The sequence below is a fragment of the Pogona vitticeps genome, chromosome 3, assembly GCF_051106095.1.
Source record: "Pogona vitticeps strain Pit_001003342236 chromosome 3, PviZW2.1, whole genome shotgun sequence".
NCBI lineage: Eukaryota > Metazoa > Chordata > Lepidosauria > Squamata > Agamidae > Pogona > Pogona vitticeps.
The window spans coordinates 84,206,699-84,230,423 of NC_135785.1; positions in this window are offsets into that span (position 1 = coordinate 84,206,699).

The window sequence follows — 23,725 nt, forward strand, 5'->3', positions numbered from 1 at the left end:
TTATTTGAGATAGCACCTTTAATCGTGGTCACTCTTGTCGTGCTAGACAAAGAGCAAATATAACAGCAAATGTAAACAAAGAAGCTGAATACCCAGGCATTGGAATTAAGGAGCCAGTGTGGATAGTGGCTCTGCAGCCCCTGTGCAATCACTATAAGAAAACTGAAATGTAAGACAGGCTGCGAATCAAATCACATCGAAGCCGAATTGCTGTGATGCAGTTTGTCAGTATTAGTTGCAGCCTGAGACTGTTTCCCCTCTGCTCCAGAAAAAGAAAAGAAGAACCCTAAGATCCAGCAAATGGAATTTTTGCTGAGAGGGTCTCTCTGGTACCTCAAATAATTGTGGTAAAAAACACTGGATTTATAGATGAAGTTGAGCGAATATCCCTGCTGTCTCCCGCAAATAGAAAGACCCCCCCAAATCCCAAAGACAATTGATTTCCAAAGCAAACGGAAACACTGAGTGTTTTTCTTTTGTGTAGGAAACAGTGGAAGCAGCCAAGAAGTCTTGCGAGAGTTTTGGAAGGAGGAAACCCCATCAAGAAGTCTCATGAAATTTTGGAGAGATTTCAGTTCAATGAGATCTGGAACAAGGGGGATCTTAAGGGAAGAAAAATTGGGATTCCCCCCTCCCTTCTGTTCCTCAAGAGAATGAGAAGTTGAGAGATGCATGTGCACATTCACTCACATTTTCGGCCCTAAGTGTAATGTAGACTCTGTAGCTAGATGCTACATAAAAGCAAAGCGAGAAGATTCTAAAATCTGACTCTCCCAATATGCTGTCATGCCTTCTCCCCTGCCTGGATGCCTAACATTTGCTCAGTCGGATGCAAGCAAAATAAATAGTGTCTGGTAAAGTTGGTCTGCGCCCTCTCTAAGGCTCAGTGACTGGAGTTTCCAGGAGATACTTTGGCTTTCATCGGAGCGTCAGCTGCCAGCCTCTTTCTCCTTTGATGCTCCCCTCTTTTGCTATGCCAGCTGGCAATACCAGGAGGACAGTAAAAGTCTGTTTAAAATTTACATAGCAGAAGGGAGACAGATTAATGAGAAAAAGGGATGTCCTACTCTTGCACCCTAGTAGATTGGATGCCAATATATATATACAGTATATTTCTCTGTAAATGTTATATTAGTTTTAAAACTGACATGTCACAGCAATACATTTTTCTAAATTAGTTTACATACTTCTGACAGTGTTTTAAGTATTTATGAAATGGTACATGTGTTGATCTATAGTTGCACTTAAATTTTTTCTGTAGTCTATGTTTTTAGAAATTGTATAACAACAACACTATCAGAGCTACAAAAAACCCGCAATGTTAGGAACAGCATACACACTGCGCTGAAATTTAATGGATACTTAGATTATTTTTGTTAAAACTTGTATCTGTTATATAAGGCCAGTCAATGTTTTTATAAATTTGATAAACTGTCTGGTATTTTGAATCATCATCATAGTCATCAAGTGATGTGGATAGATTATATTTACCATGAAAAATTGGAGGCCATAGATTACTGCAAATACAGTAGGTAGTAGAGGAGGAAAAAAGAAGCCTAAATGATTATCTAAGTACAAGTAGAAAAAAATTACTTTAGGCAATGAAAATTGAGAATATTTATTTATTTATTTATTGGACTTATATACCGCCCCATAGCGCTACAAGCACTCTCTGGGCAGTTTACAATTTTTAATTATACAGGCTACACATTGCCCCCCCAGCAAGCTGGGTACTCATTTTACCGACCTCGGAAGGATGGAAGGCTGAGTCAACCTTGAGCCGGCTACCTGGGATTTGAACCCCAGGTTGTGAGCACAGTTTTAGCTGCAGTACAGCGTTTTAACCACTGTGCCACGAGGCTCTATTTTGAAAACAACAGAAACAAAGGCTTAATATAAGAAACAATAATTAGAAAACAAATTAAACAGCTGGTAAAATAAACCACCATATGAACAACACTTGAGAAATACTGATAGAAAGCATGATCATAATTTAACATGAGCATGGCTAAAACTAGGGACCATTAAGAAAGAAACCAAAGGCTTGCTATTTTTCCATAGGAACAAGCATCCCAAACCAACATGATACCACCTTTCACCTTAAAAAGCACTCACACTCAGGAAGAAAAATCAGGAAAAACATGAGGAGAATGGGAAAAAAGGATTCCTAGGATTCCCCCCCCCAGGTTTGTTTCCTCCCCCACCTCCTTGCTCTTTTTAATTATTCATAATTTGACTTCCTCATTAGAGTAACCCCACTTAGCATTAAAGTTTTCAGATCTCTTTGTCATTGAAAATGTTATAAACACTTGCGGAGGAAGAAAATGGACTAACTTGAGGTTGTGGTCATGAAGTCTACAGTAATCTTATGATGGAGAGTTGAATGAAAATCGATTTAGGGTGTTCTCAGAGAGCCAGCTCCTACTGTTCATGGCTGAAAGGCCTTTTGCAGCATTTTAATTTTTTTATTTTCAAGATGTTTCCTCTGGGCAATAAAAGGAGGAAGCAAAGGGAATACTTCAGAGGTCAATGAAATGAACAGGACATCATCTGGACCTACCATAATGAGGCATTTCACATTACAGTCTTTTGCTGTAGGCAACCTTAATATGGATTATGAGCTAACCTTATGCAGGTTCTGAGTTACTCCTGTCAGGGCAAAGAATCACATAGGAGCTCATTCCTCCCCACCAGCACCACAATCATTTCTGAAAAACAGAAAAACTGCTTGTTGTTTCGATTTGTCTCCAACCTTAGGTGAACCAGAAAGGTTCCTTAGTAGCAAATTTTAAAAAGTGAAGAGAAACAACAACATTTGTATTAGTAAATGCAAAGATTAACTTTTGATGATGTGTCGGGTTGTTGTTTTTAATAAAAAGCCATATTAGCAGTAGAAAAATACAGTAGGGATTCAAGTAGAGGGTGATGATGTCTTACATACTTGTAATATTCTGTGAATGAAGCAGAGCAATTGCAGATTTTTTAAAAACCTGACCAGAAAGCACATCTAGTCATTAGAGGTATGCAGGTGTTTGTTCTTTAATTCTGAAAGTTGCAGATCAAAACCTCAAATCTGTGCACTTCTGTTTGTTAATCTGTAGCTCCTGCAGAGCTACAGATATTCATGTCCACAATACACCTCAGGCAAATGTACAACATATTCTATTAGCCAATCAGTTTCATCTATGATGAATCAAAGTCTTAATCCAAAAGACAGAAAAAGCTTTGTTTCTCAGTTAATAGCAAAACAAAGTACAGTATTTTCGCTTTTCCCCAGCATGAGACCTTTAGCTTTAATGGTGATGAGAATGACATAGCAAGTCTGATCTGAAATCATGTTGGGGTAAATTTTTCATTTTTTAAAATGTTCTGTTCTGTTCTATTTTCTAAAATAAGCAAATAAACTACTGAGTTAGACATTCATTAAACTCTACGGAAAGAATGTTGATGGCTTTAAGTGCTCCAAAATATGGTACAAACTGTGGCACAATGCATAAGAGCATTGTTAGCTGTGGTTAAGAGCATTCACTTGACAGCAAAAATTCTAATAATAGACACACAAGAAAAAGTTATTTAACTGAAGGATACTGCATATCTTGTTGATTCAGGGAGGAGGAGGGGAATATTCTATTACACTGTTGGATTCAACCGGGTCTGTTGCCAAGGAACCCAGACAAAACAGTTATAGTCAACCAGCTAGCAAATGAATCAAACATATGTAAGAAGCAAACATCCATTGTTTGTTGAGCAGCTTACATTTTTATTAATTAGAATCTGATGTATGGGTTTCAGTATGGCCACAATTCCTGTCCCATATGATAAATCCACCTTCTTGGTCCAGCCTGCGGTCCGGCTTCTGTAGTAAAAGGCCTTCGGTTTGCAAGGAGGCTTCCTGGCGAATTCAGGAAACTTGGGGTTAAAACTAGACACCGATCTTGCTCAAGTTGCAAAGACTCCCTATGGTAGATGTTTGCCAACAATTCATAGAGGACAATGAAGATAGTAATGGAGTAGGGTAGGTAGTATGGCAACTGTCATCGAGTGGGCAGGATTAGGACTTTTTCCCTGCTTAACCTCACTGTGTAATATGAATATCTTCCTCCATGATCTGGGAATGGGAAAAGATTGTCTGCGGCAGAGAGTGGGAGCAGCAGGCAGTTTGCTTTCCAGTCTCACCCTTCAAGCTCCATAACTCTTGAGGTGGTGATAGGAGCCTGCAGTTTCCCTATATACCTCAGTGCATCTCTCTCCTTTTGAGCCATCCACTTTTTCTGTAGAGGCCAAACTATAGGTAGAAGCAGATGTTACAGATAATCACTGATTAGAACAGGGATTCCTTAACTGCTGTCTCTGGGTGTCAGAGTAGGAGCCATTCTCATTTCATCATAAGTTTCTTTTGAAGTATGAAAACATACATGCAGAGAAATGCATTTTTTTCTGCTCTGACATAAATTTCTCTCCAACAATGTGATCTGCTTTGTAATGCATGATTTTAGAACTAAACATGCAGACACTATGTTCTAGAGATAATCCAAATGACACATGTGCTTTTACTTTTAATGTTTTCAGAATTACACCTTTTTCATCATTAGAGAAAGCATTCCTTCCAGAAACAGATTTCTCTAGTCAGGAGCTGTCTTCAATGTTATGTTTCTGCTAATCAGCCTACAGAATGTGGGTCTCAACTAGAACTCATGTTATCTTACTGCTATAGTTTTAGAAGAGGTCGCACATCAGGTAAAACTGGAAGGAAGGAAGGAAGGAAGGAAGGAAGGAAGGAAGGAAGGAACAAACAAACAAACAAACAAACAAACAAACAAACAACTTTATTCCATATTTCTGAAAAGGTGGACTTGCCCATAAAAGCTCACATTTAAATATAACAGTTTATTTTTAAGGTGCCACCACGTTTTTGTCTTTTGTCTTGTTCATTTTTTTCATTTAAACATGGTGTGATCGACAGGACCATGGAGAGCTCATAGCAACCCCATCTCTCTCAGAAACTGCTGGATTACAATGTTCTTTCATGAAGCCTTTTTGAACTCAAAGGAGCACCTAAGTGGCTAATTAGATTTGCTGAGTAACCAGGCTCTTTTGCTGATCAATAACTGCCAGGATTTTAAACATTTTGCATTTGAGCAAATGGGCTATCGTCTACCAAAGCTCATGCTATTATAAATTTGTTAAAGGAGCCATAAGGCTCTTTGCAGAGGCTTGACCATTTTCAGAGCAGAAGATATATTTAGAACAGTAGCAGCAAAAACAATGAAGAATCCTTTAGGCCTTTAAAGACTAACACATACATTACAGCATTAGTGCCCATGGACACTGCCCACTTTATTGTTTGCAGGAAGTGTTAACATCGATGCCTTTATAGACATGTGTGGAGAGGGGAAGGAAGTTGGAAAGAATTGTAATTAAGAACAAGTAGGCAGTACTACTTCTAAACAGTGGTCATTTATAAAACATCTCGCCAGATTAACTCTCTTCCTTGCCTTGAGAAGCCAATCAACACTTGGAATCTGTTTTGAAACAAAAGCACCCAAACTACTCTCTTTGTTCAAACCAGAAGAAATCTAGCTAAATCTCTTGAACTGTAGTTCAACAATTCTGTGTTGAAATAGTGGTTTTAAAGGACTTGAGGTCTAGTTTAGAATATCATAGTATTCCATCACTAGATGGATTCCAGATGTGTAATAGAAACCTGTATGGATGGACATGTGGAGACTTGGTTGACTGGAGACATGAGCCTGATTCAGCCATTTTGACAGTCATGTGTGCAGCTCTGTGCCCAGGAATGGAGCTAGCCTGGATCCCTCTCTGTTGTTCCTCCTTTAGCAGGTTTTCGATTCAGCTTTTAACAACTGTCTGGCTGCTGAGAAAGGAGCTTTCCATGAATGGATGCCTTGCTTTTCGATCCCTGCATTTTTAATGGCATTTTAATTACAGTACATTTTTTTCCAACTCAATCTTGTGTGCAATTTGTTTAATAGCATTTCAATACTATAACATTTGGATTTTTATTTTCGGTATTCATGCTAATTCTTCTTACTGGGAAAACCTTGTGAGGCCAGTAGCTGAAATGCGTAGAATATTTAGCTGTGACAAGTCACGTTGCCCAGGGTGCACCACAAGGAGGTTAGTCTACATTGCACCCCTTTTAAGATGGATGGATGGATGGATGGAAGGAAGGAAGGAAGGAAGTTTTCTTTCCTCGAGTGGCCTACATTGAAGAGTACTCTTCCTTAGATGGATTAATATGAAACCTAGATGGATTTCTGAAAGATTTCTGCTACTGTATGCCTGAGGAAAACTTTTAGCCTGACACCATAGAGTGCCCCTACTAATTAGAGCTGGCAGTATTGGGTTTGATTCAGTGGCAGCTGGCAACTCCAGTTTCAGGGGCTACAAATGACTCCAGGGCTTAGTATGCACTTTACAACCTTTATCCAAGGTTTATCCCCAGCTCTGGGGATAGGGTTCTGTACTTATCCGCTGTCTGAATAGCTTGTAAAGCAAAGACTAAAAGTTGAACACAGCCACCACCTCATTCTGGAATCACTAAGTGTCATGGGCTAATTGGATAAAAGTCTGACTCTGCATCAGGCAGCTTCCCATGTTTCTATGTAGTGCACTATGTGGCTGGCATGATAAATTGTGTAAAACAAATATATCTCAACCCACTCATGGGTTCACCTGACCCTGGCTGCAAACAAGAATAAGTTTTCAGTGATAAATATGTTGCATAGGTTCACATAAATAAACATCAGCACATAATGTGCAATTATGATAGGAATTTAGCAGTGGTATTTTTCTTTTCAAGCTGATGTATGAGGTTTCAGCACAAGAAAGCATCTTAATTATAATTATACCTTACCATTTCCCAACATCATTTCAATTACTGAAATAAAATAAGAGTACGTTTCCCAATCGGAAAAAAATTTAACTTTGTTGTGGATTTGAAAAGGGAAGTTCTAAAGCATGAGACAAGTCCGTTTCATGCTTTCTCCACATTAAATTTCCATTAGGAACCTCATTTATGGCTTGTCTCCACACAATGTTTAATTACTTAATATAATGTTATTCCTTAATAGAGGGCCAGCACCTCCATAGATACTTAATTAGTTTTGACCTGGATTAGCAATTAAAATGCAGCAGTGGTGCTTCAGATGTTACATGGTGATAAGAAAAAAATGGTAGAAGGGAACTGCAGTAAATGTTGGGATTCCGATGCACCTGTTTGTGAGATACTTTTGCAAACCTACAAGTGTAACAAAAATTACACTTTTGGGGGAAAATATATTAGTACTCATGAAGAACCTAGGCCGGTATCCAAAAAAATCATACAGTTAGCTTGGCACATCAGGGTACTTTGGAGGCTTGTATTTATTGGACAGAAACATCCCATGCCATATGGCAAATGGCTTTTGAAACTGAAGGGGTTTTCAAAAATAGTTTATCATGTGGCACAGGGATCAGCTGTTCAAAAGCCATAAAAGTAAGAAGTCCTGCTGGGCATACTTAAGTCATCATACAAATCAGATGCTAGTAGCTTCGTTCGATTTCCTTTAAACTTTTTGAATTTCAGTCTTAATACACATAGCAGCTCGTAGTCCAACTAGCAACAATGCCTGTTCACACTGCATCCACTGCATGATTATCATCATCTTTTTCGAAAGAAGACCAAATTATCCATATTTATATGCCTGTAGATGCTTTGTTAATTTTTACACGTTGTCAAATTGATTCCAATTTACAGCAACTCTTTCCAGGGTTTCTAAGGTACAGAGTAATCAGGAGCGGTTCATCACATTCACTGATGTGATCGTTCGTTGGACTGGATACCAGAGTGCAGAACCAGCAGTCAGGAATTCAATTCTCCAGTGTGCTCCTTGAGAGAAAAGCTAGTGTGGCCTTAGGCTTTGTTAGTGTCAGCAGGGAAGGGCCATTCTATTAGGCTGCAACAGAGGGAGATGGGAAGTAGGACCATTCTGTCAGTTCTCTGTCTATCTGACTATCTATCTGAGATGCTTCTACTCCCATTTTCTTTATACTGTTTCCATTTCAAATTGTCCTTAGTTTCTTCTTTTCTTCCTCTCCTTTTGTCATCATGGTTATTCTAACTTAGGGTATGACCACTGTCAGCTGAGATGCTGCGTTGAATCCAATCTAGTCTCTTAGATATTTCAGCCAGTTGCTTTTTTCTCTTTCCCACACTTGTTTTCCCCCCTTATTTTACTCTGAACCATCAGCTGTCCTTTTTTTTTCTCCCTCACTGCACAACAAAAACATTTTGTATTTCTTTATCTATACAGTAAGAACCCCCATCTGCTGGATCAGTATTCACAGATTTACTTATCCGCTGTCTGAAAATATTAAATTAAAAAAACACAGAAATACATATTTATTCATATTTCTATGGTGTATTTACCAGAATGAACCACTAGAAGGAGTGAGAGACAATGCTATGTATAGCGTTCAATACTTCCACATTTTTCAATGTCCACAGGGCGTGGGACTTGGAACAGATCCTGTATGGATACCATGGTCCTACTGTATTCTTTGGCTTTAGTACTTTTTTATTCATCATCCTCATGATTCAGGAGACTCTTAGGGACTTATGATAAATCCACATTTCAAATGCTTCTGTCTTTTTCCCCTGTGTTAAAGGTCATGATTCCAAGTAGAGCCTAGAATATACACTGTATTATAAGAATTGTTCTGGTCATTACTGGAGCTGTTACTTCACCCTGCCAATTGTTACTTCACCCTGAATTTACCTTTTCCACTTCTTTCCTCCCTCAACCCTTTCCCTTTCTTTCTCTGTCATGCCTTCACAAGGCAAGCCTCTGCAAACCTTTCCAGGCAAAAGGTAAGTTGAAAATGCTGTGAACACACAAACGAGGGTGTCGGGGGGTGATAAATGTAACCAACAGCAAAGCCCGCACTGCTGTTCCTTTCAGCCCACAATACAAGGTATTGCCAGCTACTGACATTGCTCACAATAAGCCATATATCACATCTGTACACTTATAAACATAGCAGTCCCCAATGATCGGGACAAAAATGCATCATGCCTGCCAGACGTAGGTGACAAATGCATGGGTGCTAGATGTTGGGAACATTTACAGTCCTGCATACAAATGTAATGCATGGCCACATGAAGGAAGAAACTCTTCCTAACTAATTTGATTGCATGTTCACCTGTCCATTACTGACCAATTAAAATGAGCCCTTCTCTTGGCGGGCAAAAACCACCCCTCTTCCGCTTTGACTAATTAGAATTGTTCTTTGCTCTTTGTTTAGAACCCAGTTGATTCTTACTTGACTCACAGCATGGAGCCTATGTAGAATGCTTCATGCACGATGGATCTCTCTGCCCCCTGTGGCTGAGAGAGAAATCCGTTTTCTATCCTTACCTCTTTTAATTTTTTCCCCCTTTATGCTATTCACCTCTGAAGTCCTTGTGAACTTTACAGAAGGCATGTGAATGAAATACCTTTTTTTTCTTTTACCTTAAAGCAGTGTCTGACTGATTATTTGTGCCGGTCAGTGCTGTGGGGTGGTTGGGGATATTGCTGCTTAATGCTAACTCTAGGGTTATGGCATATTTCGTTGCTCAACAAAGAGAAATTAAAGGTATGGAAAGCAATTTCCCTCGATAGAGGAGTGCACATTGATTCATAAAACTGTGAGTTTTAACCAAACTAAAATAAATGGCCTCTGGCAGAGTTAAAATAACTTCCTCCTGAACAGAAAAACAGGACTCTGGGGTGGAGAGATGGGTTTTCTTGTACATCATGTAGACACCTTTTAAAAAGGAATTAAAACTTTCTAGAGCCAATTGAAATCCTGTTTCTATTGGTAATGGGACCAAGCTCTCAGTAGGTCAAAGAGAGCCAGGGAGGTGTAGTATTCACAGCAGGATTGGGCAGCAGTGGCCATTCAGATGCTCTTTGACTGAATGCCTTTCAGCCCTGGCCACTCTATGCAGCAGCGAGAGATCTTGAGGGCCATTTGGAGGCGCATAAATACCCAGCTTCGGATTAAAGTGCTGAACTATGAATTCAGAGTCCCAGGTTCCAATCCTGCTCCGCTATTGAACACAAAGAGTGGGCTACTCACTGTATGCTTGGCTGACACAACTCACAAGGCTATTGTGAGGAGAAAGGTAGACAGAAGAAACTAGGTTTGCCACCCTGAGCTCCTTGTAGGAAAAGCAGTCTGTAAATGTAGAAAAAAAAGAAAAAAGGCTATAAATGTAAATAATGAAATACCAGATCTTTGATCAATGGCTAGTTTTTCACAATGGGCAAAGGAGAATGTGAAGTTTGGTTACTCGGGGGGGGGGGGAATGCTTTCAACTCCAGGGGAGAACAAGTGATCCCTGTTTTCACAGCCACTGTTCATTCCTCATATACTTCTGTTGCTTCTCTTTGCTTCGAGAATCATAGGAAGTTTAAGCTCACCCGTGGAGGTGGCCGTAAACTAGCTTCGTCCAGAAAAATATAAGAATTCTCTTGAATGCAGCTGTGTACAGGGATCTGTATTTTCCCCCTTCAAGGCAAGAAGTGAAGGGGGGGTGGAGGAGAGGTATTGCTTATTCTTTCTCTATTTTAATATATTTATTTATTGTATATTATCAGCTTTTCAAAATTCACAAGTATCTATTTTGAATTCTGAACATGGCCTTGGAGAAAAGTTGCCTTCCTTTCTCCTGTAGAAACCAGTCCAGTTCATCCTCCCCTCCAGAGCTAATCAGCTGCTTTTTCTTGATCCATAGCCGCTAGTCTCTACAGGCTTCAAAGACCCAAGCAGAGGAAGAAGGAGCAGGCACTGCTACCTTTACTAGTGCTGCTGTCACCTCCCCTCACCCATTTCCTGCACCTTGGGCTGGACTTATGAACTCCAGGCACTTACAGCCTGGGCTGGAGAACGTGCGGCCCTCTGGGCCCTGCTGCAGAGCCAACTTCATCAGTTCAAGCTAGCACAACTAATGGGGATGCATGCTGGGAGTTGTAGTTCATCATCAGCAACCCATACAGCCCCCCCCAACCCTGAAATACAGCTTTAGGCTTTCCAACCAAAGCACAGAGGTCAGGACAGTGGACCCAGTGTGTGAATAGGAACAGCAGTACACTGTGGGAGCAGAACCTCATCTACCCTCTTTGAATAAACTGAGCAAATGATAGCAAGGAAAACGGTGTACTGAAGAGCTGTAGAGAAGAAAACATTCCATGAAATGGAAAGGACTTTCCCAGAGATATATAACAATGAGAAGCTCCTAGACCAAACCCGGGGAAACCTCAAATTTCAGGGGGAGGATCCCTGCCCTAGTCATGATCTGCCTGTTTGTATATGTTCACCAAAAGTTCGGGAAAAACTGCTTTTTGAATAATAGTTCCCAAAATTCTTCCTACTTCACAATCATTGAAAAATTCAGGGCGGGGAGGGAGCCTACAGATTGATAAAAGATTCTGGGAGTTGTAGTCAACAAACATATACCTCCCCATTCACTCACCTCCAAGTATACAGTAGTTAGAACTCCATCCTCTGGTGCCGAGTTCAACCTTAAGGCCTTTGAAACTTTTCCAAGAGGAGTCAAGCTGAATTTCCATAACTTTATGTGTTATAGTCCTAAAGCCTTTCTCTTTTCTCCTGTTTGATTGACAACCTTCCTATGTTACTTTTGTTGTTCCTGGAAGTAGCTAATCTCCAAATGCACCAGGCATGCAAATTGCATAAACCAGCCCCAAATCCTGTTCATCCATGGCCAATTCGTACATCTTACAGAGAACTAATTTTGCCAATTAAAACAAGGCTGTCAGCTTCTGACAAATTTAAAAAAGCATAGTCTCATTGTAGGGTATTTGCTCATATTCTATAATCTAGTTTTGAATTCCTCTTTCATGATGCCAGTATGTGTTAGTGCCATTTTTATATAAACATTTCTTTAAAAGTCATAAGGCACAAAATGGATCTAATTGGATCTAACCTATTTATCTCAAATGGATTGAGGCAAATACTTTAAAAGGAAGCTTCCTCTGGATATTAGCTCTGTTGATCTTTTATGAATGATCTTGTTTAAACAGGGAATGGCTGCAGGGCAGCAGCCACATAGGTTACAGCTAATACAAAATTTTACAATATTCACTGTGAGAAACCTAGGAGGAGGCATTGTTTAATGTGTTTGCCACTCAGGACAGAATGGGGAAGGTGTGAGAAACACCTTCATTTGAAATACAGAAAAAGAAATATTTTTGCTATGTTGAATAGGAGTGTCATAAAGGAGTCGGGATTGTTGGGCACCTAACAAGACCCAAATAACAGCACATCCTTTGTTTCCTGGACTTGTTGATAATACCAGCCATCACCTCTCTTATTGGTTCATCAAAAAACAAAACAAAAACACAGAATGTGACACTTTTTGCCCTGGTACATTAAAATTGCTGGGACAAAAATCTACTTCAATGACAAAAAGCAATAGATTTGTTCAGCCAAGCTTTGTCCCAACTGTCTTTTGCCTGTAAAAAAGAAAAAAAGCATACATGGCATGTGGCTAAACCCTCAGGATGTTAGTGACCCCTCTTCAGGTGACAAGGCTGCAGAATGAATTCTACATCAAAGCAAGAATCTGAGGAACTAAAAGCCCCCCCCCCCAGTGGATGACTTTATATTTCATCATGCCAGTATCTGTTAGGGAACCAACCTTCATTATATTTCAACAAATTGGAAACAGACTTCTGATAAGCTGTTCTTTTCCAATCCTTTTTAAAAAGTATTTCTTTTGAACTCCAAGTACCTGAACTAAATCAGTCTTGCTCTCACAACTGAACTTAATGCAACTGAATTTGAAGTATTCTCAGAGGCTATTCTAAGAATCTGTTTGGTTCTTTACAATAGTACTTCGCTTCCACTTTCTCTAATACTTTGATACAGCCTTTTCCTTCCTTCAAATTTGCAATGATCCATGCTCTCCAGTTAAAATGAACACTACATGTCAAAGGACCATCTCATTTACATTATGTGCTGCTGCTCTTCCATTATTTAAGGTTTTTTTAAAAATTCCTTCTTTCCAAAAACAGATGAAGGGAAATGCATCAAGAAAGACTGCATTTCTTTTTCATCTACCTTCATTCATGGACATTTATAGGATGTATAAAGGTTGGTACCTAAAATCACCAAGAAAAGGGAGAAACGAAGACACAGATTATCTAAATCTCATTGTCCACATGTCTTGATGTGAATTTAAAAATGATTGCTGTGGTTTCAATATAAGTACTGTACAATAGAACTCTGTTAGTGGAATGTAGCAGGAACAAGTGTACTTAGGGGGCCTCTGTCTGCTGCCAGTTCTATGTTGACAGGCAATTCCAAGGTCTCGTCTCTTCCTTCAGATGGTTTCTTATCTTGACATTGAAGTTGGAGTGGGTGACCCTTCAAATAAAGTAAGTAGACTACATGACCACCCTAGCTGCCTATGTGATCCAATACTGAAACCTTGCCCACTGCTTGCAAAAAAAACACAACTCTCCAACAATGGCCAGGATCCAGTTATGCAACCCCACCAATAATAGATTGCTACTAGTTGGTTCCTGCTTTGATTTCAGGTTGTACTTACCTTTGTCTCATTGCGCTGAGGTAAAACCTCTTCCCATGCTATAAATCAATCACTTTTCAATATCTGTACAAGTGTGGATATCTGAGGTGAAATTTTAAAGCTATTACCTCAAGATGATTTTACAAAGTTGCAGACTCCAGTTTGGAATGTACTTTAACCAAGAGAACCTGGTCTCAGTGTTTGGCCATGGTGAATCTGGGGATCTCCCTCTTTCTTTTGCACCCCCTCTGCACTGCAATGGCCAGTCCTGATTAAGAGTCTTGCAAAAGCTTGCCTTCTATAAGATTTTAGTACTCTAATAGCAACACTGCCCACCCTTGCTTGCAGGCTGCATAAACACTGAAGCTGTGATTCCTGAAAGCATCCGTTGTATTTTGGCTCCATGTATGTAAACTGATCAATTATCTTTCTGATTACTTTGTAGCCTCATTATAGCAGCATTAATGAGAAGAATTCAACATCCCCTGTGGGGAAACACGGTCTGCTTTCTGTAAAAGGAAAATGTAAATTCGAAAGTGATACTGTAGTTGAAAGTTTCCTATTTTGAAACTTTCCCCTAAGTAGTATGTTAGTAGTCTGAATCAAGACTTTCTAGAGTTATGGCTGATTAGAAAAAAGTTGCTCTGGCCCACTTGGGACCATTAATTGCCTAAAGCATGATTTTAAAAAAATAAGCAGGCAAAGCTGTGACAGTGTAAAGATAAGTATAATCATGGATGAAACTGCAGACACAACACCCATGGCGCTAGAAACAACGCCCTCCCCCTAAAAATGTACTGTACTAGATGGTCTTTGAGACACAAAGAGAAACCAACAAGAAATGGCTGACTCCACTAAGTCCAGTGCCACCTAGTGGCTAAATTGGGTAATACAATCTGCAAAAAACTAGTACAGTGATGCCCCGCATAGCAACGTTAATCCGTTCCAGGATTAATGTTGCTATCCGGAATTGTCACTAAACGGAAAGAAAAACCCCATAGGAACGCATTAAACTCAGTTTAATGCGTTCCTATGGGGGGGGAACTCACAGTTGAGCGAAGATCCTCCATAGCGCCACCATTTTCGCCGCTTAGGTAAGCAAGGACAGCACGTGAAAACACTGCGGGTGGCCATTTTGTGTACCCTGGCGGCCATTTTGGAACCACCGATCAGCTGTTTTTAGAACATCGCAATGCGAAGATCAGTAAGCGAAACACTTACCAATCATCGCAATGCGATTTTCAGCCATTTAGATCATCGCAATGCGATCGCATTAGCGATCGCAAAAAAACGCGTCACTATGGGGATTCGTCATTAAACGGTGCGCTCACTATGCGAGGCACCACTGTACTTGATAATTTCTACACGCACACCAATATTAAGCCTAAACCGTTTGAAAAGCCGAAAATCTATAAACTGAGGGTGTCGGTGGGTAAATGTTCATTATTCTAACAAGCTGTGATGCTGGATAGAAGAGAAAGACATAAACCATTTCTGCCTCATTTCTCCCTTCCTCAACTGTCCCCTGGCAGCAACCATTTTATCAAGAGAGGGGGAAAGAAGACCAGCAATTTTCAGCATTTTCTTTCCTTGAGCTCTTTTTTTTCCAGTTGGTCATTAATAACTTTAAGAATTAGTGCCCACATTTCCTCTCCACCTTCCTCCTGCTTCCTATTCTTTTTCTCCCTTTGTATCATGTCTTTTAGATTATAAGGCCAAGGGTAGAGACTAGCCTTATTCAAGTATTCAGGATAAGGTTAATTTGTGAGGGAAAGGAGCAGGTTAGCGCCACACCCTTTTGTAATCATTTTATTCAAATGGATGTCTGAGGATTGTAGCATCCTCTATGACTGTGGTTCCCAACCTTGGGTCCCCATATGTTTTTGTACCACAACTCACAGAAATCCTGGTGCCGGCACAGCTAGAGGTGAAGGCTTCCAGGTGTTTTAGTCCAAGAACATCTGGGGACTCAAGGTTGGTTCCATTGCTCTACATGGCTCCTTTTTCTCCATCATTATTAGAAATCCACACCTTGTGGAGAGCCTCCACACATAACTGGGTCGTCCTTTCCAGATCCATCAGAAGAGAGTAATCAGAGCCAGTGGGCTAGCAAGCTCCCTCTCCACACAGAGTACTGTATAGCGAACTCTATACTGAATGTCTGAGTAGCACTGTTGTCTAATTGGTCTTTAACAGCCATTTTGAGAGGCTCTTCAACTGAAGTGTGGGATAAAAATGTTTTAAATGAATAGACCGATCACTCAACCAGTTCTTCAATAGTATTTAGGGTTTACAGGAATAAAAATAGAAGTCAAGAAATAGACAGAAAAGCATAATTTCACAGTAGAGTGGAAAATGTGTGGCCTGTCAGATTTTATGGTGAGAGATAACAGTCCTGCAACATCTGGAAAGTTATAAATTCCCCATCCTTGCTTTAACACAGTAATGATTCTACATGACTGTAGAGAAAGCTGGTTTTCTCTAGAAAGCATGTAAATAGGTAAGTATGCCCTTACAAAAAAAGGGCTTAAACCAGGAATGGGTGACTACTAGTATAAAAGGAAGCATCCCCCAATCTCCCCTTCCATTCCAGTCTCCCCATCCACTACCCCTTCCCAATTATTTACCAGGATGTCCTGACAAGTTGCTTTAAGACAGTGGTTCCCAACCTTGTATCCCAGATGTTCTTGGATTACAACTCCCAGAAATTCTGGTCAGCATAGCTAGTGTTGAAGGCTTCTGAGAGTTTTAGTCCAATAACATCTGGGGACTCGAGGTTGGTTCCAGAGCACAAATTGGGTAGCAAGACTGCAGTGGAACATAGCACTCTCCTTAGAGAGGCTAGGCTAAACTAAACAATCTTTCTATTTTATACTCATCATTCCATTTTCTAGACCCTTCGAGGGGATGCACCAATCAGTTATCAAATCACTCCAAACCTTTTGGAAGAAGAGAGTAACGTCTTCAAAGTAACTTTGATCTCTCTACCCCTTCTCTTCAGCTGGAACCAGTTTTGTTAATTAGGTCATACCAGAAATGAGTTATGGCCTTGGAAATTCCTTCTGGCAGAGATAAGACACAGATGGCAAAGCCTCCCAAGCAGCAGCAATTTCTTGCCCCTCTTCTGGTCTACTCATGCCGGGCAGAAGCAATCAGGCCTTTATTTCACAGGATGACTGAAACTCTCATCCTCTGTTTTCCAGTTTCTTGACAGACTACAAATACCATTAACGTGCTGAACTGCAAGGGATGTTGGAGGAGGTATGCACCAACATGTAGTGGCTCGTGGTTCAGAAAGACTGCCTTAATTCATGACACAATAAGCATGTTGTACAGAATTTGGCAAATAGAAGCCAGTTATTTGAAGAAAATGTTCCTTAAAGAAAACTGCTCCCACTCTGCAGGTCTAACCAAAGACTCTTTGCCAGGAGTACAATAAAATAATGGTTCACATCTTTATTTATTATTCTGAATTATTGTTGTAAAAGCATAAACTGTTTCAGCAATTACATTTTACAGAAAGTACCATGTAATTACATTGCAATATGATGCAGCAACTGTATGGTGCTGCCCAGGTTAATAGGATTTCTTCATGCTAATCACTGCCTTGCTCATTAACTTGTTGAAATGCCTGTTCACTTAATGTGTGCAATTGCTGTTCTAAATATAACTAATTGATGTCTTGCTGTTCACAAAAGGGATTAAAAATATGGGGGCAAAGGAAGTCACAATATATATTTACTAAGTCACGTAGCATTTGGGAAGTGATCTCAGATATGGATGGGAAACACACTGAGAGGTGCTAGCAAAGAATTAATGAAATCAAGTAATACAGCACCAACCCCATACACTTCATGGACGCCAACCACTTAGATAATGGCTAAAACCAAGGTTTTCAGTATGCATCTCAGACTCTAAATAATAAACCTGAAGAAGCTAGGCTTACTCTATAGTGAACAAAAGCAACACACGTTGCCAAATTGACTTAATAGACTTTGAAGCAAAGTGAGAAGATCAAAGGATAATAAAGGGAAAAGGAGCTATTTGGATCGACAAATTTACTGTGACTGTGTAGAAATTCAGTCAATGTAGCACTTGTATACATGCAATTTATGATCCCCATGCATACAAAAGAAGATCTAGCAAATGGCCAAGATAACAGTATTAAAGTGACCCACTACTGGACAAAAACAGTCTAATTATCTTAACATTTTAAGGTGTTTTTAATTTTAATTTCATGCACATCCATAATTTTAAATTGTTCAACACTCTGGTATGAATAAAGAAAGAAACATACTGTTTTATAAACTGGAATGCTACAAGTTACTAGCTTTTGGAACAAAATAAGGATGGAACAAATTCTTACTTTTTTAACTCTTCATTAAAAAAAATGTGTCTTGATATGTTGAGACAACCCCATTTGAAAAAAGGTCAAAAACTGTGAGATTTTTCATTCATGCAAAAGACCCAACATTAGCAATAAACAAAAAATAAACAAAGTGTTTGCACAAAAACATTGTATTTTGTGTAACAAACTTGTATTTTGCACAGGTTTTTATGTACAATTCTTGTGAGGGTTGCACAAAATACAAGGTTTTTGTGGAATAGCTCCTTCAGGGAATGTTTTGCAAGAAGAGTTCAAAAATGTGAAAAACTGTTATTGCGAACCCACATAGAACCAGCAGAGTTAATATTTTCAGGTCCAGAAGGCAAAATAACTCACACAGACACGTTCAGCTTCCTCCAGCACGACACGTGTATTTACAACATATATACGAATGTAGAAAGCAGCAGCATGACAGCATGGTATCATCAAATGAAGGGTGGTGTACATGTTCTCTGTACAGTTCATATATATGCAGTTGAGCCTCTGCCCTTACCCAATCACAGCAGGTGTTGCATCATCCAAGGCACCACCTCTCCAGAGTCACTGTGACTCAGCAAATTACACACCTGTATATCATGGCAGCTCATTATTACTTCTGTTCTGCTTTGTTCTGTTCAGGCCTGTAAATTTTCAATACTCTGACAAAAACGCATTGAAAGATTTTAATTTCCAAGGAGAAAAGTTCTTAAATTTTTCAGCTTTACCTACAAGAATGGAACAAGTAAAAATTTCACCCCCCCCCCCATTATTTCAATACTGACAACAGAGTACAAAGCGCAGTATCAAATCTGCGATATTCCTCCTCTATTATTTAGTGAGGGTATCTCCTCCCCACGAACCCCACCACCACCAATAATCAGAATTTGGAAGAGTTACTTCTGTGAAGTAAAGCTCTGAGAATGCTCTGGCCAGCCTGGCCCTTGAATGGTGGAGTCTGGGAGCTAAAGCCCATATTTCATGAGTTCTGCTAGTAACAACAATATTACAGTTAACACTATGAAAGGAGTTAAGTTATATTCAGTTTTAAGTTACAGTCATAATGTCATATAGTTATACATTCACTGATGGCAAAAGTAACTAATTACGAGTCTCTAGTTATTTCCTAAGTAGTTATTTCCACATTTGGATACCCCTTGTTCAGATGATACCAAACCATAAGCATTATCTGCGCAACAAGTATCACCAGGGCTGGCCCTACCATCAGGCAGGACGTGGCAACTGTCTAAGGTGGCAGATGCCAAGAGGCATTGATGGAGGCTTCCTACCTGTTTTTCAGGTGTAAGGTTTCAGGTTGTTTCCCCTTTTTTGAGACAGACATTTATATGACACACAAGTTACTTTAGGTCTCTTACATAAACCTGCTCCCTCAAGGTGTGATGGAGGACAGAATCCCGTCATCAATAGTGAACTAAGGTTCAAATACTAGCTCAATCTGCTTCTTCCATGGAGTGTAGAGAGAATACTCTTGAGTCCTTTCTTCAGGCAGCAAAAAGTCTCGGGCCAGCCCTGACTCTTACTGCTTCCGGAAAGGGTACAGGTAGCTATATCTGTCACATGTGGTTCTTTTTGTATAGCATACTGTTATTGTGATATATTACAATCTAATGCTATATTTAGCCTTGACTGGCAATCATGTTTTGTTCAGCATTAGTTCCAACTCTTAACCACAAGCTGAACTGCGAGCTTTGTTAATCTGAATGTGGCATTGAAAACAACAGGAAAGATGTTGCATAAAGAAAATGAATCTTCAAAATAGACTCCCCACCCCACCCTGCTGTTTTTCCCATGGCTCCAGTGATCAGGCTCACCTTTCTGTCAAAGTGAAAAACACTTTGATGAAAACTGAAATTAAGCAAAGGCCTCTACTGGGAGGGTCAACAAGGAGGTGTAAGGTTACGAGGGTAAGAGCAAGTGTCACACAGTGTCCAGCTGTGAAGATGTCTTGAATGGTTCTGTTCTTTACCATTTCTAGCCTGGCTCAGAGTCAAGGCAGTGTAAAATGTTGCCTACTAGTCGAGGCTAATGTTATAGCATCCTAGCCAGCATTTTAAGTAAGCTACCAGACACAAATCCAGCCAATTTTGCTCTTGCTCCATGACGTATATATGGAGCTTCAGTATGTGAAACTTCTCACACACTGGAAGCAAACATATAGAGGTCAGAGGTTTCTGTTAGCTAACCCTTCTTTTGGCAATGACATGCACATGGAAGCCGCTGTGGCCATGTACTCATCAGCAAAACCAGTGTGGTATTATGATTAGAGTGTTACACTGTGACACAGGACCCTGGGCCAGTCATAGTCCATCAGCCTCAGCTACTCTACAGCGTTGTTATGAGGATAACATGAGGGCAGGACAGACAATGTACACCTCCTTGAGCTCACTGGAGGAAAGGAACGATATAAATGTAGGTAGTGGATGGATGGATGGATGGATGGATGGATGGATGGATGGATGGATGGATGGATGGATGGATGGATGGATGGATGAGCATACATGTACATACAGGTACCACCTAAGGGAAAACCCAATATGTGTTTTGGGGGTAATTTTTGTGATATCTGCTCTGAATGCCAAAACTGCTAATTACAGCTCTGCTATTAACATTCAAAGATCATTCAGGACAAAACAACTAACTGATTGGATCTTCACGAGCCATCATGGGGAAGTTGCAAGTACCAGATATCCAAAGGGCTACCTATTTCTCATCTGACACTGCTGGCATAAGAATGCAGTTTGTCATGAGCATTTCCATATGATTTGGGGATCTCAACATTATCAGAGAGGCAAGGGAAGGTGACACTTTGCAACAGCTCCCATATCACAAACATAGTTTCAGAAGGGGCTCCTTTAAGTGTGTGCGTAAAAATTATAATGTGTATATATCACAAGCTCAAGTTTTCAACCTGTGTGCCATGCAGGCACACTTGACAGGGAGCCATGACCAGCCACCAATTTTTGCTAAATGTACAACTGGGAAGAGGAACAAATGATAATTTTATTTGGTTTCTTTTCCCAAAATAATTGAAATATGAGATTTGCAAGATGTGAATGTGGGAGTCAGTGAAAGATTTGCCGACCCAAACAGAAGGTTTTGAGAGCTTAGCTCTTTGGCGTTGAACACCCATGTATTCAGAAAGTTTTTTTGTGTTAAACTGTGGTAATTATCTCTTCTTTCTGCCAGGTTTTTCCACTAGCAAGAGCTACATGGCACAAAGGTATAACCTAGTTCTGTGATTCCACTCCATACAAGGAATAGGTCTTGAATTCAACTGGTAAAGATGGCCTAGAACCTCATTTGACTTAATTTTGTTACAATCTTATGAACATTTGCAAATTTCTTCCTAAATCCAATGGAAAGAACCTGGTGTTTATAGAAGGAGCAGCAGCAGCAGCAGCAGGAGAAAGTGAGAGAAAGTGAAACTGAACAATTAATCCTTTCTTTCTCCAGGGTTTGTCAGGATTTCACATGCTGTTGATCTCACAAGTGTATGTGTGTGTGTGTGTGTGTGTGTGTGTGTGTGTGTGTGTGTGTGTGTGTGTGTGTGTGTGTGTGTGTGAGAGAGAGAGAGAGAGAGAGAGAGAGAGAGAGAGGCTCTTTGTGTATTTCAGAAAGAATACAGATTGTTTGAAGAATGCAGCTTTAAAGCTAACTTTCAGAAAATGAAGAGGTGGGGCTTCGTTGCAGCGAGAGATCCCTTGGGTTTCAGGAGGCTCCTGAAACTGTCTGAGACCACTCAGTTTCAACCCCTCCATACTTGGGTTGGGGGGGGAGGACTTTTACTAGGAGAAGTGAAAATATGAAGCAACAAATCATACTGAGAAGGGAGGTGGCCTGGGAGATTCCTGGATTGACCTCTCTTTGAAGTCACAATCTGAAAGCAGAACTGAGGGGTGCCATCTTTGGCATAGAGCTCTGAATGCCCCAAGACAGAGAGTGGAAAAGTACAGAAGGGTTTTGGAAAAATAATCTTGACCAAATTTGAAGTAAGTGGCTTGTTTTACATATGGAACTGCTAAGGACCTAATACAACGAAGAGAGTGGATGTAATCTGTCAGATAAAGTGACTAGATCTGTATCTCTCCAGACCGGTGAACACTCCCCCTCCCCTTCATCTGAGGCTTGGCTGAGAGAAACAGAAAGAAAGGAGGAGAAAGGGGGAGGGAGAAAAAACAACTTTGCTTCTATTGCGGCAATGAAGCTCACTCCTGCAGGACAAGATAACTATAAACTACTGATGGATTTAAATCTGTCTTGGGAAAAGCCCTTCCTCCTGTCAACCTTCTGCCTCAAGCTACTATTGTGAATAACTATTGTGGTCACTACCTGCTGGAAAGGAATCCACTATAATACCTCAAATTATGGGACAAGAAGACATCCACAAGAATATTCAGAACATTATACTTAATGGACTATACCAGACAAAAATAGAGATACTGTAGATCAGCTATTTGAAGAAATTAAAGATGTGGGGTAAAGGTAAAGGTTCCCCTTGACAATTTTTGTCCAGTCGTGTTAGAATCTAGGGGGCGGTGCTCATCCCCGTTTCCAAGCCATAGAACCAGCGTTTTGTCCGAAGACAATCTTCCGTGGTCACATGGCCAGTGCGACTTAGACACAGAACGCTATTACCTTCCCACCGAGGTGGTCCCTATTTATCTACTCGCATTTGCATGCTTTCGAACTGCTAGGTTGGCGGGAGCTGGGACAAGCGACGGGCACTCACTCCGTCGCGTCTTACGACTGCTTGGTCTTCTGACCCTGCAGCACAGGCTTCTGCGGTTTAGCCCGCAGCGCCACCACGTCCCTGTTAAAGATGTGGGGAGACAAATGGAATTTACAGTCAAAGATGGAGAAAGAAGTGAAACTTTGACAGGGAATCAATTTTTTTTAAAACCACAAACAGAGACAGACAATTTTATTCTTAAACCCCAGAAGGTTCTAGAACAGGAGTGTCCAACCTTTCACCTTCCCTGGGCCACATTAGAAGATGAAAATTTGGTTTGGGCCGCATGGGGGGGCAGCCCTAGCCATCCTCCGCAGCCCTGCTTCAAGCGTGCTTACCGGCAGCTGCGATCTCAGACAGCAGAGGCTGCCAGCTTCAACTCTGGTGGCTTTATGGGGCCAGGAGGGGGTCCACCTATTGATGGGGATGGCGCAATGTAGTCACGCAGCCGCCCTGTCCCCTCCCCTCCCACTCCTTCCTTCCTTTCCTCTCTCCCCTTCTACTGTTGTGACATGCCCCGGCCACATTCCGGCTGCAAGTGGCGGCAGTGTAACTTGAAACTTTGGAATTTCTTTTAAAATAAAAAATTGCACTGGGCCACATTATGAGCTGACCTGGGCCGCATGCGGCCCTCGGGCCATGGGTTGGACAAGCCTGTTCTAGAAGGAAAAGGTGAAGATACAATGCAGTGGAGAGCCAATTTGTTAATCCCCCTTATGGAGATGCCAACAGCAAAAGTGCAGCAAATGACAAAGTTTACTATGAAAGGGAAAAGAATTGAGATGATGGGACACATGCTGTGTCAGATGAGGCAAAGGAGACAATATGGAGTGGATGAAGCTCTTGAGAATGGATGTATGGTCCATAAGATGGGAAATGAAAGACAACATGATAAGAGGGGCACAGAATGTTGGTTGAAATATGGAGATAGAGTAGTGGAGATAAACGTTATTAAATTTGGGAAGGTATTTTGTGGTGAAGGAATATATAAAATGAACACACACTAATGGTT